General features: G+C 41.8%; 4 non-coding genes across 4 annotated transcripts; 1 reads left to right on the top strand and 3 right to left on the bottom strand.

Annotated features, from left to right (window-relative positions):
* Nucleotides 1-4,564: 4,564 nt before the first annotated feature.
* On the bottom strand, nucleotides 4,565-4,638 carry trnam-cau (transfer RNA methionine (anticodon CAU)). Its single transcript has one exon. It is a non-coding gene; the product is annotated as a tRNA-Met (tRNA).
* Nucleotides 4,639-4,733: 95 nt separating this feature from the next.
* Nucleotides 4,734-4,816, top strand: trnal-cag (transfer RNA leucine (anticodon CAG)). The gene has a single exon. It is a non-coding gene; the product is annotated as a tRNA-Leu (tRNA).
* Nucleotides 4,817-5,482: 666 nt separating this feature from the next.
* trnam-cau (transfer RNA methionine (anticodon CAU)) lies at nucleotides 5,483-5,556 on the bottom strand. The gene has a single exon. It is a non-coding gene; the product is annotated as a tRNA-Met (tRNA).
* A 5,913-nt stretch (nucleotides 5,557-11,469) lies between these two features.
* On the bottom strand, nucleotides 11,470-11,542 carry trnaf-aaa (transfer RNA phenylalanine (anticodon AAA)). Its single transcript has one exon. It is a non-coding gene; the product is annotated as a tRNA-Phe (tRNA).
* Nucleotides 11,543-20,942: the final 9,400 nt, after the last annotated feature.

Below are 20,942 nucleotides of genomic sequence, written 5' to 3'. Positions count from 1 at the left end.
AAACAATTGAAAAAAACTGTAAATATATACTAACTCTTCATTTCAAAATAGAACACATCTTTCTCTGCACACACTAACTTTACCAAAACACTGGAAATCTGACTCAGAATGAAATTATTCTGTCAAAGAATAACACTTGTTTTCACTTCACAAGGTACATGCAGTCAATCAAAGTACTAGGGTTTCAAAATACTGGCTATTGTATTACAAAAACTTCATAGACTTTTGTGTTTCAGTTTTACAGGTATTTGCATACAAAACATGCAATCCACCATTTTTACACTAAATGTATTGGTTGGGAACTGTATGTCCACATGTACAGTATTCCAGTAAAAAGCAAATCAGTTTTTTTCCCCTTTACTGTTTACCAGCCTCTCTTAGCGAAAGACCGTGGTTGATTACATGGTCAATGAGAGTGGCACGAATTTCATCACTGACTACTGTTCTTGCAGCCTTTGGAAGTCCTTAGGCCTGCTCTTCTCCCTGGCCCTGCTCCTCTCACTGCACCTCTCACTGCACATCTCACTGCACCTCTCACTGCACCTCTCACTGCACCTCTCACTGCACATCTCACTGCACATCTCACTGCACATCTCACTGCACCTCTCACTGCACCTCTCACTGCACATCTCACTGCACCTCTCACTGCACCTCTCACTGCACATCTCACTGCACATCTCACTGCACATCTCACTGCACCTCTCACTGCACATCTCACTGCATCTCTCACTGCACATCTCACTGCACATCTCACTGCATCTGTCACTGCATCTGTCACTGCACATCTCACTGCATCTCTCACTGCACCTCTCACTGGGCCTGCTCTTCTCCCTGGGCCCCTTGCTCTTACTCTTCCTCGTCCAGACATTACAGTGTTTGTCTTTTTCTGTTTCCAAAAACATCACTCCTCAAAGTCCTCCTTTTAATGTATAAGTGTCAATGTAACAGAAAAAAATAACCCCTGCCACTGAGTCTAAGCCAGACTGGAATCAGCTATGGTTGGCCCAATTTACCCAACATAAATCAGGTGTGTGTCAATTATTCAATTGTTTGTTTATTATCAGCTGAGATATATTGTTTTTGAACTGATATCATTGAAGAAGCCGAGGTTTTTATACTGTATCTAAGGTTTGGAATATTGTTTTTGCTATTGTGGGGTGGTGTGTGTTAACATTTGTAAATACTACAAAAACAATCCATAATTTTGTTGGGAGGTATAGCTTGTCTGTTAAGAAAATGTAAGCATTGTGGAAATGTGTTCACTGACTGCATATTGTGTGAAAACTGTATATTAATGCTCTTAATTCATTATGATAAGATTTCCTGCATACAAAATATATTTCTAAAAAGTGCACAGATGTGGAATGTGTCTTAGAATGCAATGTGGATTATGCCAGTACTTACAGAGACAGTGGTGCTTGGTGTAAGGGCACTGGACACTGCTGCGCTGGGTTGGTCAACAGCCTGAGATGGTCTCCTAGCCACACTCAGATTTGGCTTTGCAGCAGCAATGTGGGACCCACCAAATCTTGGTTTGGTAAACTAAAAAAGGGCAAAACAATTTCAATGAAAAGACAAATTGAATTGTAACAGCACATTGGCCAAAAATATAATAAAATGTAAAATGAGAAAATATCTATTGATCCTATCATTCATTATATAACTAAAGGACCTGCTTTCTTTCTTTAACTTATTTTTTTGTCTGTGTATTACCACACTCTACTACTTATACAGATTGAAATAAGCACAGTTAGAATAGAAAAATGTGTGGGAAGGTATTGCTAGAATGTGAGTATATAGTAATTTAACAAGTACCTTTTAAAAATGACTTAAAATCAAAAATAGTTTGCACATAGTTTGTAAGAGAAAGCGTTTATTAACAGTAATGAAGGTTACCCTTGAAATGGCAACAAAGCAGATTCATGATGACTTAATTAATAATACGTGTATAATTAATTGTGCATAAGTGGAATGTTACCTGAGAAATACAGAATGAAAGACGTAGCTTCAGTAGCCAGTTGGAAAAATCAAGAGAGATGCCATGAAGGACGCGAGTGTCCTTTAACCCATAATGGCAAAGCCCAATTAGAGAGGAAGAGGAGAATGCAAGAGCAGAGCCCAGAGAAGAAAGAGAGATCACATAGGTTACATTGTTCTTTCACCATTTTACTTGATCTAAACCAACCTGAGACAGTGAAACTGACCAATAAGCAGACTACAGCCGCCCCTGTACAAGGTGTCACAGCTGGCAGGTAGGTGTAAAAACATACCAGCCATTTCCACTGAACTTAAACCTTTATACTAAACGTATATTAAAACTGCAATTATATATATATAAAAAAAATGTTATTACCTTTGACAAACTTGGTATAATTTTAGAAGTAGGCTTGGGTGGGAGCTGACGCTGACTCTGCGCCATGACCTCCTGTGCTGGTCCAGTAGCAGCAGACTGTTGTTCAACAACCCTTGGTGCTTGTCCAATAGAGGCTGTGGCCTGCTTAAGACAACCACAAAAATACATAGGCTACAATAATTGTTGAACGAGAAGAATTTGTTCAGTAAATTATACATATATAAAAAAAATACAAGTTACATCTTTACATTGTTACCTTTTGAGTGTGAAAACCACATATGCACTTTGGGACCGCTCCGAGCAAGGTTGTCTGGCCGCGAGACTGCATCGGACATCTTTCAATCTGTAAACATTATCACACATATAACATAGAATACATGCATTTCTAACTTATCAGTATGAATGCCACATTAATTTATTGTAGTCTGTCATTTATTTTTATTCATGTTCTTTGAAGGGGAGATACAAACTGTAAAATTAGAGATAAAGAGTGAGTAAAGTTTGTATCCTCCTTTAAAAGAACAAGAGAGGAACATTTCACACCTTCAAAAAAACATCCATTCACTCAACATCCCCACCCCCACTGCCTCAAATCTCTGAATCTCCCAGTGCAAAAAAAGGTTTTTTTTTTACATAAATAAACATAAATCTCAAATACCTGCAACATTATCTACATACATATCTATAAATAATGATGACATTGAATTAAATGATTAGGATTACAATTATTACATCATGCAAAGGTGACAAAAGCACACTCACCCTTTGGTACACGTCATGCCACTTTTTCTGTCGAGGAGCTGGCCTGTTACCCTCATTTGATGGCCAAACTCCTGTGCTGGCAAACTTTTTTAGCCTTGCAATCCAGTCAGTATCTGACATGGCTTTATGGGATTTTTTGCCAGACATTTTTTTGTTGGGGGGCTAACGGTTAGGTTATATCGTTTTGAACAAAACTACTATAATACAAATTATTTCTTTAAAAAAAGCACACACGATATTTACAATTATAATATATACAATTATATACAAATATAAAATTACATTGTCCGAAAATACAGTTAAAGTTACCGAAAAATAAGTTTCGCAGTCCTCCGTTAAAATGATGATGCCTGACCTCCGTGACAGTGATGCTCGACGTCTGAACTTTTTGACCTCTGACACGCCCCTCAGGATATGTCATTACTTCGTACACCTTCGGCTCAGTTCGGCAACTTGATTGACACTCGGCTAGCTTCCTGACTCCTCCTCCTAGCGGTGCTAAGCGTAAACGTGCCATCGACATTTCCTTGTACTCTGATTGGTCAAATGTCGAAAATGATAAGGAAAAAGTCAAGAATGGCGCTCTCTGATTGGCTGCAAATGTTATACTGTCGAGAATGGCGCTCTCTAATTGGCTGCAAATGTTATAGCGCGTCGACGTGATTGGCTGTGGCGTTCAACATTGTTCAACATTATCCCCATTTTGACGGACTATCCTTCGGCAGCTGGCGTTCAGGTCGCAGTCTCCCCTGGAGGCATGGGTTCGAATCCCACTTCTGACAAACCTAACCTTTGGCTGCGGGCCCAAGCTAGAGTCTTTAACCCTCTGGCAAGTTTATCAAGAAATGCAGTAATGTTGACAAAGCACTGCAAATCAGTTCATGCTAGAATAAACCAAACATTAAAGTAACACTGACCTGCAGTACATGACCTTTAAAGTAACACTTTAGTGCAATGTATGGGATTCTATGGCACTTGGAATTTCAAGTCATGACATTTCAGAAAAAATGGACATGTTGATTGAATCGGATTCAACTGAATTTCACGAAATAACATGTTGTGATGTTTACCGGAAGAAGATGCAGTAGAATTTCATGGCAAGAATTCTTGGAAATTTCTTGGAATGAAATGTCATGGGTTTGGGGGCATGGGGTGGAGTGTCATGACACAAGATTCAAGGAATGTCATGTAAAAAATTACATTAGCATTAACAAGACATGCCATTAGAATGAAAGAATGATATAAGCCTTAACAAAACATTGTAACAACACTGACACATATGACATGAATATGAGAGTAATACTATTACTGCATTTGTTCAACATTAGTCTTAAAAAAACACTGGATTTCAATTACAGTGCATATGAAGAAATGGACAAAGGCATAAAAGGGAATACAGAAAGCAGCTCCTTTATTTACACGGTCCCCGTGTATCAAAAAGCACCATTCTGCCCCGTGTGAGGCTCGAACTCACGACCTTCAGATTATGAGACTGACGCGCTGCCTAACTGCGCCAACGAGGCATGTGCTCTGACTCGGGTAAGCGGTGAAGCCCTAGATTCTAGATCATCTGCCATTCCGTGTAGGTTCAAAAATGCTGCTCACCACTGGCCGTCATGTCAGGATGGCCGAGCGGTCTAAGGCGCTGCGTTCAGGTCGCAGTCTCCCCTGGAGGCGTGGGTTTGAATCCCACTTCTGACAAACCTAACCTTTGGCTGCGGGCCCAAGCTAGAGTCTTTAACCCTCTGGCAAGTTTATCAAGAAATGCAGTAATGTTGACAAAGCACTGCAAATCAGTTCATGCTAGAATAAACCAAACATTAAAGTAACACTGACCTGCAGTACATGACCTTTAAAGTAACACTTTAGTGCAATGTATGGGATTCTATGGCACTTGGAATTTCAAGTCATGACATTTCAGAAAAAATGGACATGTTGATTGAATCGGATTCAACTGAATTTCACGAAATAACATGTTGTGATGTTTACCGGAAGAAGATGCAGTAGAATTTCATGGCAAGGATTCTTGGAAATTTCTTGGAATGAAATGTCATGGGTTTGGGGGCATGGGGTGGAGTGTCATGACACAAGATTCAAGGAATGTCATGTAAAAAATTACATTAGCATTAACAAGACATGCCATTAGAATGAAAGAATGATATAAGCCTTAACAAAACATTGTAACAACACTGACACATATGACATGAATATGAGAGTAATACTATTACTGCATTTGTTCAACATTAGTCTTAAAAAAACACTGGATTTCAATTACAGTGCATATGAAGAAATGGAAAAAGGCATAAAAGGGAATACAGAAAGCAGCTCCTTTATTTACACGGTCCCGTGTATCAAAAAGCACCATTCTGCCCCGTGTGAGGCTCGAACTCACGACCTTCAGATTATGAGACTGACGCGCTGCCTAACTGCGCCAACGAGGCATGTGCTCTGACTCGTGTGAGCGGTGAAGCCCTATATTGTAGATCACCTGCAAAAATGCTGCTCACCACTGGTCTAAGTGGTCTGAGGCGCTGCGTTCAGTTCGCAGTCTCCCCTGGAGGCGTGGGTCGAATCCCACTTCTGACAAACCTAACCTTTGGCTGCGGGCTCAAGCTAGAGTCTTTAACCCTCTGGCAAGTTTATCCAGAAATGCAGTAATGTTGACAAAGCACTGCAATTCAGTTCATGCTAGAATTAACCAAACATTAAAGTAACACTGACCTGAAGTACATGGCCTTTAAAGTAACACTTTAGTGCACTACACTACGGAAACTTGAGTGGAACGTCAGTCCCACCTCTTCTAGGTTACGCTTGTTCAAAAGCGACTGAAACTATAGACTGCCCAGTGTTTTTAACCTGGCAAAAAGTCGCTAATTTTGTTGTGTTACGACCCTGCGTTCCGCTTGCTCGACTGTTGGTGGCGGTTTTGCTCAGAGAGAGCTTGGGAGATCGCACACCCCTGCTTCCTCATTATCCTTAATTATGAAGAGGATAAAACAGTGGATTGAACATCTTCTCTTCACTTTCGACCAGAGGATTGACAGCCTCTGGCGAAGTCATTCGAACCTTTGATTTACAGCCCATACTAGCCTTCTTTTACTCCCCAACTGGATTATGATTTTTCCCCTTTTGATTTGAAACCCTAGACTTTGTTATATTTAGTTAATTGTGATTTTTGAGGACAAATAAAATCTTGCAAGTCATTTTGGTGTACTTGTTTACTTTATGTATGGCCGAAACGAGCTGGCCGTAACATAAATTGGGAGTCTCGTCCGCGATCCTATCGGGGTAGGAAACGTTGGTAAGTATGGGTTGTATCTGTGTATGTTTTTGTGAATGGTTACCTTTATAAATGAGAACTCTGGTGAATTAGAGTGTTTCCAGCTGTATTGTGAATACAATCCTTCCGACGGAGCACTGTTTGTTGTTTTGTTTTGTTATTTTGCCTTTCTTGTTTTTGGAGGTTATCCTGGGTGGAGATTAAATCTCTGTAGGGGGTACGCTTCCGGACTTTCAGTTTGACTGATAGTTGCAGAGTTCAGCGTTTAATGTTGCCTCGAGCCCGGTACATCTCTGAAGACTAGGTAAGATTTAGTTAGTGTTTTTCTGAGTTAGGAGCTGGAGTTCTCTTATATTATAAATGGTAAATCCATTCTACAAAAATAAAAAAAGTTAAATCGTTGCGTTTGCGCGTATAGTGCAGTTTATTTTGCGCTTACACTGTGTTTTGACTTGTGGGAAGTCTTTGGACATTTTTGTGAATGAGATTGTGTAATACGGTGACGTAGTTCCTTTTTGAAGCAGTGGCTTATGGGAATTATATTTCGAGTGAACAGCGTCTCACGTGTGTTAGCTTGTAGTTTCGTTTGTCTTATTGTGTATAAAACATACGAACAAAATGTCTTCGGTGGTCGAGGATTCCTTTGCGTGTCCATCAGAAGCTTTGCTTGAGAGTTGTACAAAGGAGCAGTTGGTGCAAATCGCCGAACGCTTGAGTGTTGATTTTACTTCTCAAGAGAAGAGGCTGAAGGAGACTATGGTGACTACTCTGAAGCGGTCACTTGTTGATAGAGGAGTTATAGAGGTAAACACTGAGTTAATCACTCCGAGTGAATCATTTGTGTCTACTCCTGTTGAGGTTTATAGTGAAAGTGAGACAAAATTTCCAGAGTTGTCTTTGCAAGAGAAGCAACTGTGTTTAGATGCCGCGAAATTTGTGCAGAACGTGATGATCGCGCTATGAAAGAGCGAGCGGTAGAGAGAGAATTTGAAGAGAGAAAATTAAATCAACAGTTAGCTATGCGGAAAATGGAGCTTGAGTTAGAGAGGGAACGTGAAGAGAGAACATTTCAGTTAGAGAGGGAACGTGACGAGAGAGCGTTTCAGATAAAAAAGATGGAGTTAGAATTAGCAGCATAGACAGCTGAAGGTTCACAAGCGAATGTGCCTCCTGTTCCACAATGGCATGCGAATGCAGGTGAACCTGTATTTGACGTTCACAGGAATATAAGATTAGTGCCGCCATTTTCTGAAAAGGAAGTGGATAAATATTTATATCATTTTGAACGTGTTGCTTTGTCCATGAAATGGCCGAAAAGCTTTTGGACTTTATTGTTGCAGTGTGTGTTTACAGGTAAAGCTCAATAAGTCGATTCTGCACTCTCACTGGAACAGATTGGGGAGTATGATGTGGTGAAATTTGCTGTGTTGCATGCATATGAACTTGTGCCTGAGGCATATTGTCAAAAATTTAGGAATTTGAGTAAAGCTGATAAATGTACTTATGTTGAATTTGCAAGAGGGAAAGAGGACCTATTTGATCGTTGGAGCATTTCAATGAAAGTTACAACTAAGGAGCAATTAAGAGAATTCGTGCTCTTAGAGGAGTTTAAACATTGTGTTCCTCATGCTGTAGCTAGGCATCTCACTGAACACAAGGTGAATACACTTTCAGAAGCTGCTATCATGGCTGATGAATTTGTGTTAACCCATGGGTCATTCAGTGCAGTAGGTCTTAAAACCAACAATATGAGTAACTCTAAGTTTTGCTTTCAACCTAAGACAAAGTCTTATGTGATGAGTAGGAATAGTAAGACAACAGTGGCTGAACATTCTAGTAAACCTGCACTCTCATGGGACATGGTTTGCTTTTATTGTAAGAAGCCTGGTCATAAAATATCGGACTGTCTCACTCTCGAGAAGAAAGAGAGATTGTCGAAATATGTTGCTTTGGTTTCTGCTTCATCATTGATTATTGACACTTGTGATGAGAAAGATCGTCATTCATCTAGTTCTAGTGATAAATCTGTTGATCAGTGTATAACTTCTGTTGATTATGCACCCTTTATCACTGAGGGAAATGTGTCATTGCCTGGTTCAAACGAAACGGTGCCAGTACGTCTTCTTCGAGATACGGGAGCTGCGCAGTCGTTTCTTTTAGAGGGAATTTTGCCTTTGACTTCTGAAACCGCTACTGGAACTCATGTATTAGTGCGAGGGTTTGAGATGAGGTTTACTGAAGTGCCTTTGCATCGAATCCATCTTTCCTCTGCCATTGTATCTGGTGAAGTAGTAGTTGGTGTTCGTCCTGCACTTCCAGTTCCTGGGATTACATTTTGGGAAATGATTTAGCTGGTGAGAATGTTTGGGGAAGGAGTGATGTGGCAGCTCCACCCATAATAGCATCTACACCTAGGAAATCTGATGTTGGAAATTGTAGAGAATCTCGTGATTTGTTTCCAGCTTGTGCAGTCACTCAATCAATGGCTAAACCATTAATTGAAAATGAAGTTGAAGTTCCACTGCATGACACCTTCTTTTATACTGTTCATACAGGTGACTCAGGATCTGATGTGTCCAAATGTCCTGAGCAGAGAGACCTGAAATCCTGTTCTTCGTTGTCTTGTGATCACAAAGATTCGACAGTGTTGCGACATGAATCTACCGATACATCAGAGGTTCTGTCCACTCCTGAGAAAACCAATGGTGATCTCTCTGATGTTGATTGTTCTCTGACTTCTTTGTTACAGATTTTTCGAGAGGATTTGATTAGAGCTCAACAGAGCGACGACAGTCTTAAAACCTTATTCTCTGAAGTAGGGTCTAAGAAATGTTCTGATCCTCAGTCTTCTTCGTACTTTCTTGATGATGATCTGCTTTGTCGGAAAGTGCTGCTGCATGAAGATGTTTCTCTAGAACCTAAAACTCAGATTGTGAGTCAGATCACAGATCTTTTCTATAATAACTATCTGTTGAATACTCCTGATCAGAGAAAGAAAGTACAAGTATGTCACAGTAATCTGTTGAAATTGTACATAGCTCATGTTCGTTCCATTACTGTTAATGTGGTAAACTCTTGTGATTCTTTTCCCGAATTGTCATCTTCCTTTCGTAGCCCGAGTAAGGATTCTTTGGAGAATGTTGATGAGGATGAGAGTTTTCTTTCTCGAGAAAAAGTCGACGGACGACTATAAACTCTGAGATTCTTATTAATCTTTCCTCCCATCTTTCTTATCTGACAGAGGAGGAGAGGAGTGATGTCACTGAGTTGGTGATGTCATTTCCCTCTCTTTTCCGTGATGTTCCTGGTCGTACTTCTATCATAGAACATGATATCGACGTAGGAGCCTCGTGTCCGATTAAACAAAACGCATATCGAGACAATCCTTTTAAAAGAGTTTTGCTGAAAGGAAGAGGTGAACTATCTACTTGCTCATGATCTGGCTGAATCTAGTTTCAGTTCATAGAGTTCCCCTTGTGTTCTAGTATATAAATCTGATGGCTCATATCGATTCTGCACAGATTATCGAAAACTTAATTCTGTTACTAAGCCGGATTGCTTCCCTTTGCCTCGAGTTGATGACTGCGTCGATCATGTTGGCTCTGCCCGATATGTTAGTAAGTTCGATCTCTTAAAGGGATATTGGCAGGTGCCTTTGACTAGTAGAGCGAAGGAATTATCCACCTTCGTCACACCTGATGTTTTCCTGCAGTATACGGTTATGCCTTTCGGAGTGCGAAATGCACCCGCGACGTTCCAGCGTCTCGTAAATCGTATACTTTATGGAATGTCAGGATGTTAGGCATATCTTGACGACGTGGTGTTGTATAATTCCTCCTGGTCTGAACATCTTAACTAGATTAAAGAATTGTTTTCTCGTTTAGCATAGGGTAATCTTACCATAAACCTCGCTAAATTGGAATTCGTGAAGGCAACCGTTACCTATTTAGGTAAAGTCGTGGGAAACAGTTGTGTAAAGCCTATTGAGACCAAGGTCGAAGCCATTTGTGACTTTCCCGTACCCACCACTCGTCGCGAATTGCGACGGTTTCTCGGTATGGTGGGATATTACCGGAGCTTCTGTGAAAATTTTGCCAGTGTAGTCTCACCTCTTACCGATTTATTGAGTCCAAAGTTGACTTTTCGGTGGTCTGAGCTCTGTCAACAGGCTTTTGAAAATTGTAAAGCATTGCTGGCGTGTGCCCCTGTTTTAACAGCCCCGGATTTTGAGAAATCTTTTAGCCTTGCAATCTATGCAAGTGCTTGTGGTGCGGGCGCTGTTCTCTTACAGGAGGGTTCGAACAAGGTTCTACATCCTGTAAGTTACTTTTCAAAAAGTTTAATCGACATCAAAAGGTATACTCTACCATTGAGACGGAAGCTCTCGCCCTAGTGTTGGCCGTGCAACATTTTGAGGTATACCTAGGGTCAATCGCTGCACCGATTATCATCTATACGGATCATAATCCGTTGGTTTTCTCGAATCGAATGAGAAATCGAAATCAGCGACTTATGCGATGGAGTCTCATCTTACAACCTTTCCATCTTGAGATTCAACACATCCGAGGAAAAAATAATGTCATAGCTGACACACTTTCTAGAGCATAACCTAATCTCTGCGTTGTTCATTTCTATTCTTTGCATCTCTAGGGCCCAGAGTAGCTGAAGAATGAAGACTGCCCAGTGTTTTTAACATGGCAAAAAGCTGCTAATTTTTGTTGGCAGACCAAACATTTTTTATTACTGTACAGGAAACCTCAATGGCCATTTGTTTTATTTTTGTCCTTTTCTAAAGAGATTAAACCACAAACATCCGTGCAAGTGTACTGACCTGCTCAACAGAAAATCGCATACGAAATTTTTGCAAAAACCACCCACAGTTTCCACCCAGTTTCAAACTTGGGACCTTTCGCGTGTGAGTCGAACGTGATAACCACTACACTACGGAAACACGTCTTCAGGTTGCAGACATAAATCTTTAGGTGCACGCTTGTTAAAAAGCGTATAAAGGAAATGAGCGGTACACCCACCTAGCATGGCAAACAGTTTAAATTTTCTGTCAGCATCCAACCGCTGTTTCTGCTTGGTTTCAAACCGAGGACCTTTCGCGTTTTAGGCGAACGTGATGACCACTACACTACAGAAACCTATTAATGAGATGCATGGTCTTTTTCTGCACTCCAAGCAGTGTGACAGTCTGTAAAGTCCACAAACAATAGAACAGAGGTCATTCGGCATGGCACTCTGCCTACAGCTCCTTGGTACGATGGCCTTCACCTGTCTCAAAAGTAAGGGTTTTGTAGCGAATTGCAGCATTTATATTTAAAATGCCTCCACTTGTTTCTGCCCAGTTTTGAACTGAGGACCTTTGGCGTGTAAAGCAAAAGTGATAACTACTACACTACGGAAACTTGATTTGGACGTCAGTCCCACCTCTTCTAGGGTACGCTTGATCAAAAGCGACTGAAACTATAGACTACCTAGTGTTTTTAACATCGCAAAAAGCTGCTAATTTTGTTGGCAGACCAAACATTTTGAACTGAGGACCTTTCGCATGTAAAGCCAACGTGATAACCACTACACTACGGAAACTAGATTTGGACGTCAGTCCCACCTCTTCTAGGGTACGCTTGTTCAAAAGAGACTGAAGCTATAGACTGCCCAGAGTTTTTAACATGGCAAAAAGCTGTTAATTTTGTTGGCAGACCAAACATTTTTTATTACTATACAGGAAACCTCAATGGCCATTTGTTTTATTTTTGTCCTTTTCTAAAGAGATTAAACCACAATCATCCCTGCAATTGTACTGACCTGCTCAACAGAAAATTGCATACGAAATTTTTGCAAAAACCACCCACAGTTTCCGCCCAGTTTCGAATTGGGGTCCCTTCGCGTGTGAGGAGAACATGATAACCTCTACACTATGGAAACACGTCTTCAGGTTGCAGACATAAATCTTTAGGTGCACGCTTGTTAAAAAGCGTATAAAAGAAATGAGCGCTACACCCACCTAGCGTGGCAAACAGTTTAAATTTTCTGTCAGAATCCAACCGCTGTTTCTGCTCGGTTTCGAACCGAGGACCTTTCGCGCGGGAGCCGAAAATGGTTAAGCTAACTTCCCTTAACTTTTCCCATTCATTCTCTATGGTACTGCTCAACACAATGGATGCAATATACCTTTGGCCACACGTAGACTTCCTGGCGCTGTTTCGCTTTTCGGTGGCGGGGAATTTTAAAGGGGTCATGACATGTTTTTTTGTTTTGTTTTATTATTTTCCCTTAGGTGCAATTATAGTATTACTATAGTTTTTTGTACAAAAAATTTTTACAAATATAGTGATTTATGACCTTTTCCCACCCTGTTTCTCACCTCTGATTCAAACAGTCTGTTTTGGAGGTGTTTTCCCTTTAAGAGTTCAGTGTTAACGCCCACTGTTATGATTGGCTAACGTCAGTGCTGCTTATGCATAAATTATTAACGTTTATCATTTTGTATCACACGTAGACTACACAATGCTCCACCACGTGAAACTTCGGTCTTCCGATCTTTTACCATCGTGTCAATTCTCAATTGATTTTGATTCAAATGCGCGAGGGAGTGAGAGAGAGAGAGAGAGAGAGAGAGAGAGAGAGAGAGAGAGAGAGAGAGAGAGAGAGAGAGTTTGAAGGCGCGCGCCGGGGCTCTCTCTCTCTCTCTCTCTGTTCGTTCTTCAGTAACATGCCCTGTCACACTCATCTGATCACTCACCGTTCAAATTAAGCTTTGGCGGGCTGCATATGCTGCAAATAAACTGCATCCGACTGTTTTCCTTGACGTCTGGATCGTTCGGCAGCGTATTCAAAGACTCAAACAGGAACAGCACATCTGCGTAGCATCGCAGTCATCTTGTAAACAGACCCACTCGCTGCACGAGAACGCATGCGATGATGCGAAATGAGGCGTAGTTGTCTTGCGCTGGAGGCGGTCATATGCAAACGACTGGTACGTCACTTCGCACCGTGACGTCACTTCATACAATGGATCTAGAACGAGCTGTATTTAGAGCTTGATTAAATAAATGCTTCGTTTATAATGGGGAGGACGTCTTAAGCTATGAAACTTGCAGGAAGTTTTAATAGTACATAGATCTCTTATACACCAAAACATCAAGGCAAATTTGGTTTCTCATGTCATGACCCCTTTAAAAAGCGTAGTGTCATCTGTCAATCAATCATTCGCAGTGGAGGAGAGGAGACCCGTTTTACGATCGGAGATATTTGTTTACCGAATTGTCAGCAAATTGTTTTGTTTTTTACAACAATTTTGTACAGTCTAAAGTACCTTCAGACAGATTTTACCTCAGGTGACCACATATACATTATTATTCATATATTTTATCATTTAAATTGCATGTTGTTATCATGTAACGTAAGTTAAGTTAACTGTTAAGGTAATTGTATTGTTAATTGTGTTGAATTGATTGTGATGTTAAGAAACCCAGTAAACCAAACTCCTCGTTGTAAATACAGCTGTTATTTTATAAGAGTGTCTTTGTTTGTAACGGTGAATGTTTCATCATTGATTTCTTACTATGCAATCATATAAAATGTTTACAACTATGTGTTAACAGTGCAGTATGATGTAGTACTTTTAATGTAATTAATAAATAGTACACACAAATATAATACATTTGAATTACAAAAAAAAATGATTACAAAAAAATATGTGTGCAATTTAATGGTATAGTATATGAATAACATTTTATTGGGATAAAATAGATAATTAAACACAATAATAGTGTGTGAAAGAGGATATTGTGAAATTAATATGAATATTTATTTAATAATAAAATGGTTAATTTAATTGTTGTTTTATTTATTAAGAAATAAAATAATTGAAATCAGAATATAAGTGCGTTAATTAAGTGTGTTAATGCAACAGACCATAAACACTAATCAGCTCTTTGTGAATGTATATGTACAGCACAGCAGGATGCAGCTGAAAGTGATCTTCCCAGGCAAGATCAAAGTGTGCTTCAGGAAAGGACCGACTGGATATCTGAGACAAGATCCCTCAGATGAAGCCAAGAGGATCAAAGACAACCCCAATCTCCAGGACAAATCAGCCCCTCAACGGGAAGACAAGGTCAAGGAGAATGCCCGCTCTGTTGTCTTCATGAGAGGAGGTGATGTGTCAGACAGAAAAGAGGTGCTTGGAGAGTATGTGCTTCAGTTTGGAAAGTACAAAGACAAATCATTCCGGTGGCTGCTAGAGAATGATGTAGGCTATACCATATTCTTGACTAAGAAGGTTGAGGAGGAGGAGGAGAGAGCCGGTCAGTTTAAACCAGAGGGTCCCAAAAAGGACAGCCTACTTTCATTTCTTGAGTACAGTAGAAGCTTCCAGGAAATCGAGGACCTCCTAAATTATTTAACTGGAAGATCAGTGGCACCACCTGTGAGGAATGAAGATGACAACTTGGTTGGCTTTGGGATTAATGCAGAAAAGACTTGGAGGGATGTTTGGGAGAGCAGAGCAGATGGATATGCTGCATTTATCCTCCAGAAACAGTGCGTCACAGGCAGCAAAATGTTTCGGCTGCAGCAGTACCTCACTCAGAAAAAGAGCCAGCTTCAGAGTGTTTCAGCGGAACATGCTTCCACTGGCCTTACAGCATCTGCCTCTCATCCTCCAGGTTTGTTGACAGTACAGTTGAGTATATATAAGGTCGAATTGAAAAATGTAAATGTGGGATGACATATGATTCGCATCTTTGCTTTTATGCTTTGTTTTACAGAAATGGAGGATGATGAAGAATTGGAGAGAATGATGCTTTCTATATCCCCATCCAAAGTCCAAGGCCAACTGAGTAAGAAAACCTCACACAGACACATTTTTGGATCAGTAAGATTTGTTTTACTAAGTCTGTTATTTGATTCAAATACAAAATAAAACAGTCAAAATTGTGAAATATTATTAGATTTCAAAATAGCTTTTTTCTATGTGAATATATAATAAAGTGTAATTTATTTCTGTGATCAAAGCTGAATTTTCAACCTTATTACTCCAGTCTTCAGTGTCACATGATTCTGATGATTCGGTGCTCAAGAAACATTTCTCCTTATTATTATTGTCAACAATTGTATTATTGTTACAGTATTACAGTACAACAAATAGTTATTTACATTTTTATTTCAGGATTCTTTGATGAATAGAAAGTTCAAAAGAACAGCATTTATCTGAAATAGAATCTTTTGTAACATTAAACACTATTGTTCAAAAGTTTTAGCCTGGCAAGCCAGACCTACGTGAAGATGTTAGGTCTGGGAACTCACAATTGGCATATCTCAATCCGAGGGGCGGGATAAACGGTTGTTTTTTAGATTCCCTCTGCACGCAATAGGACAGCGCTACAACCAACCAGAGCAACAAAAGGCAATGGCTGAGTGAGTCCCATGCGTTTTTCCACCAGCGGAGCTAGTTGATAGGCCTAATGTTAAACTTTTGCGTATCCGGTTGTAAAAACTCCAAACACATCTTTTTTAAGAATGACTTAAGTGACGTTCTCTTAACTCTAAGTCATCCAGAGTCGCGGCCAAAGCCGATTCGAAAGGTCGCTGTTCGCCAGCAGCATCATCTTTGTTTTCAAGTAGCAGTTCACCTATGGAAATCACGCGGAACCGTCACAACTCTGCCATCATTATGTTAAGCCCGCCCACCAACTCTTTACACAATGTGATTGGCCTGACCAGAGTTTGGTTTTTCCAGCTCGAATGCCAACGGAGAGTTACTAGACCACACTTTGCTGCAAAATAATTTTTGCTGCCGCTAGGGTGCGTCTAGAATTCTAGGCTACAAAAGTTTGGGGTCGGTAAGAATTGTTAGTTATTTTTTGGGGGAAATAAATAAAATAAATCAATACTTTTATTCACGAAGGATGGATTAAATTCATCAAAAGTTACAGTAAAGGCATTTATAATGTTACAAAAGTTTCTATTTCAACACACACTATTTATTGTGGTTGCTATATCCATATTTTTCTGAATGTACACCCGTATGAATGTGGAGTATTGCTGTAAAAGAGCTTAATGCTCAGTCAATTTTCCCTGAATAAACAACAGTTGATGATATTTATAATTCCATCCTTTCATACCAATCTTCGGTTTGTTCTTTTTCCATAGAAGTGGAGGAAGGTGAAGAATTGGGGAGGATGATGCTACCCACATTTTCATCTAAAATTCCAGACCAACTGAGTGAGAACCACATATATATACATACATGCTCTATCAAACTGCATTCATTTCCATGAAACATCATTACATTTTTATACAGCGTTATTCAAGATGGTAAATGTTTGGCATGTTACATTGTTTCTGCGCTGTGCTATATATATATATATATATATATATATATATATATATATATATATATATATATATATATATATATATATACTGAATATATACATACAAGCTACAGTATGGATTTTCACAGCAGCTTCGGTAACAAATTCAAGACAAATTCTGCTGTAAAGCAGCTCTAACAAGCCAATTGTGACATTATTCAGCTCAAGTCACTTCAGTATTGATTCAGTTCAATTCAAGATTCAAATCAATTGTGCATACATACTGTATATACAGTGTATTTGTGCATATAAATGTACATGTGACTCCTGTACACCACTGTACACTGAACAAGCAGAAGGCACGTAGCAGTGCTTTACATTTTTCACATCTGTGTGTAGTTTGGTGTGTACTGAACTTTAACAGTAAAGGGTTTTATATGTCATTGTGTCTGTTTATGTTATAAATGCTTGAAAGTTAAATTATCTTCACAATGATCACTTCACTTCACTATTATCTTGCCAGGCTATTCCAGTAAAAAGCAAATCAGTTTTTTTTTTTTCATTTACTGTTTACCAGCCTCTCTTAGTAGAAGACCATGGTTGATTACATGGTCAATTATAGTGGCACGAATTTCATCACTGACTACTGTTCTTCCAGCCCTTGGAATGCCACCACCACACATTCTTACACCTCAACCTTGCCCTCTCCTTGAGCCTGCTCTTCTCCCTGCTCCTCTCACTGCACCTCTCACTGCACCTCTCACTGCATCTCTCTCTGCATCTCTCACTGCATCTCTCACTGCACCTCTCACTGCATCTCACAATGCACCTCTCACTGCACATCTCACTGCACATCTCACTGCACCTCTCACTGCACCTCTCACTGCACCTCTCACTGCATATCTCACTGCATCTCTCACTGCACCTCTCACTGCACCTCTCACTGCATCTCTCACTGCATCTCTCACTGCACCTCTCACTGCATCTATCACTGCATCTCTCACTGCACCTCTCACTGCATCTCTCACTGCACCTTCTCCCTGTGCCCCTTGGTCTTACTCTTCCTCATCCAGACATTACAGTGTTTGTCTTTTTCTGTTTATGTGTCCAAAAACATCACTCCTCAAAGTCCTCCGTTTACTGTATAAGTGTCAATGTAATAGGAAAAAATAACCCCTGCCACTGAGTCTAAGCCAGAATGGAGTCAGCTATGGTTGGCCCAATTTACCCAACATAAATCAGCTGTGTCAATTATTCAATTGTTTGTTTATTATCAGCTGAGATATATTGTTTTTGAACTGTTACTATTGCAGAAGCAGAGGTTTTTATACTGTATCTAAGGTTTGGAATATTGTTTTTGCTATTGTGGTTAACATTTGTAAATACTACAAAAACAATCCATAATTTTGTTGGGAGGTATAGCTTTATTGTATTTAGAGTTTTGAAAATGTGACAACTGGTTGGACAAACGCTTGAGACCACATCGCCTTTGAGACCAGTGCAGGAAACCATGGTCTGTCAATGTAAGGACTTAATGTAACATAATTTTACTTAAAAAAATGTAAAACACATTTAACATATTTAACAAATATAATGCTCATCTATGACTAATGTCAACCATTTCATCCTGCAGCCCTCCTCCCAGTGACCTCTGCAGAATCCATAGCCTCTACTCCTCGCTCAGGCCCCCCTGCAACTGCTGTCCAGTCGGGACTCCTTGCAGCCTTTACTCCACCCACAGCACTCCCTGCAGTCTCTGCTGGGCACCCCCCAACTCAGATGGAGGAGAAGCCAGCACTTCCACCACTGCCAGGCTATGAGCAGGATGTAAGCCAATGGAACTGCTCTCACCAGCAGAGAATCTGGATGAAAACAGAAATGGAAGCCTTGGGACTGTGGCCAGGCTCTAGACCGGTGAGACATCCAATGAACATGATCTCCTTGTGGTGTTACCCTCCTCAGCCTGAGCTTATTGATGCTGTCTATAAGTTGCCATCACCGAAATACTTTCAACTTCATCCATTCTTCATTTGGAAACCAGAGCACTCCATTATGGAAAGAGTCCGCAACAACTACACTCTGCCATGTCTGAACGGCTGTCCGAATCCTCACGTTGTCTCATCAGGAGTTGGATGACCCAGTGTCATTATTGGTACAAGTAGCCAGTACTACATGCTGGCCTCTCGGCTCAGCTGTAAAGTCTGTAAAAAGTAATGGTTTGCAGACAAACCTCAATGGATGGACATGCTGCCAAGTCGATTCTGCAACATTTTTCCAGCTTTTCGTACGCACAAGAAGGCCATATGTAAGACTGTGATGGACGAGTTGCGGCGCACAGCAAAGTCTCCCAATGATATGGCCAATCAGTTGAACGAAGCTCTCAACCTCAGGTATGAGCGTGCACACCTGGCTTACCTGTCCACTGTTAAGAATGTGCTGGATGGAGACAGTGGATTTTATGGTCAGCAGACCATCACAGGGGCACTAAGAGCAACAAATACTCCTGCTCCATTTGGTGAGTATGGTGATGTGGTCTGGTGAACAATCCACACTGCGGCTGGTGTGGAGTCACAGTTTCACCCCACTACTTGGTTGACTGCCTCATTCAGGAGTACCATAGGCAGGAGAGCACACGCAATCTGCTCCTTCAAGGCACATTTGGACAAATATTAAGGGCTGACCATACCCGCAAGGTGGCCCGGAAGGTTGTGCTTGCATCAGGTTGTGCTTGCATCAGGTACTATGTCGTCATATGCTGTGATGAATGAAAACTGGATGATCTTGTCCTGGGTGATGCTACAGTCTGAAAGTGATAAATCCCTGCAGCCAATGTATGCAGGGCTGTCCCGTCGTTACATTTTTGCTGGTGAGGGGGGAACACTTTGCTCAGCTAAACTTGACTGTTGTACTTACAAACATCTCCATTCACTATAATCCAAATCTAATATGTAATTGTGGCGAACAGGACGGCCGAGGGACGTGAGAGAACGGCGCGAGGCCGGTGGTGCGATTGATAATGAGCAACACCTGTGAGCACACCGGTCTCGCATCTCTCACGGAGGAGCGGAAGCATAAAGGAGGAGCGACGACGTTGATGATGGAGAGAGGAACAGGCCTGTGTTTTAGTTGTGTTTTTGTTTTATTTTAGCCAGCAGTCGTCCGCGAGGGGCTGCTGGCCGTTATGTTTATTTTTGGTAAGCCAGCAGTCGTCCGCGAGGGGCTGCTGGCGGTATTGTAGTTTGTTTATTTTATTTTAAATAAAGTATATGTTGATTGTTCGCCGGTTCCCGCCTCCTTCTTCCCTGAACATTGCTACACTGGTGCCGAAACCCGGGAAGAGGGAGGAACGCGCTGTCAGAGAGTCCTCGCCGCTGTGGGGAATCCGCGGTGTCATCGAGCATGGTGCGCGAGTCGCCGCCGCTCGCCGCCGGCCGGAGCCTGCTGCCATCCGCCAGAACGGGAGGAGCAGGGAGCGGGGGACTCGCGGCCATGGACGCTCGAGGCGGTGCGCTGGAGAGGGTTGCCGGTTGGACGGTCGAGCTCGCTGCCGGCCGCCTGTGTATTGGAGGGGCGGCTGCCATCCGGGAGGGAGAGGAGGAGTCGCCGCCGCTCGCCGTGGGCCGGAGCCTGCTGCCGTCCACCAGAGAAGGGGAGGTGCAGGGAGCGGGGGACTCCTACCGTCTGCCCAAGGCACCCGAGGAGCCGTCGCCGTCCACCGGGCGGCGGGGGAGCATCGAGCCGTCCACCGAGGGCCATCCAGCGTCACCGCCAGGCACCGCGGAGGAGATCGCCCAGCTGGTGGGGGACCAGATGGCAGCGCGTTGTGGGAACCGGGCCATTTTTTTTTTTTCCTCTCTTCCCTCTCTCGATCTGTCGCTCCTCATGCTTCCGTCTCCATTTCCCTCGGCTTGTCGGTCCATACCCCCCAGGGATCGCCGCCGCTGGGGGGGGGAGTAGGCACAGGCTCGTGGGTACCCCCCGGCCTGTGAGGGGCGATGGGGGTATGTGGCGAACAGGACGGCCGAGGGACGTGAGAGAACGGCGCGAGGCCGGTGGTGCGATTGATAATGAGCAACACCTGTGAGCACACCGGTCTCGCATCTCTCACGGAGGAGCGGAAGCATAAAGGGGGAGCGACGACGTTGATGATGGAGAGAGGAACAGGCCTGTGTTTTAGTTGTGTTTTTGTTTTATTTTAGCCAGCAGTCGTTCGCGAGGGGCT

This window comes from Siphateles boraxobius, unplaced genomic scaffold (genome assembly GCF_051911475.1).
Source record: "Siphateles boraxobius isolate OS27281-9 unplaced genomic scaffold, OSU_SipBor_1 6, whole genome shotgun sequence".
Taxonomy (NCBI): Eukaryota; Metazoa; Chordata; class Actinopteri; order Cypriniformes; family Leuciscidae; genus Siphateles; species Siphateles boraxobius.
This window is presented reverse-complemented; position numbering and strand designations above follow the sequence as displayed.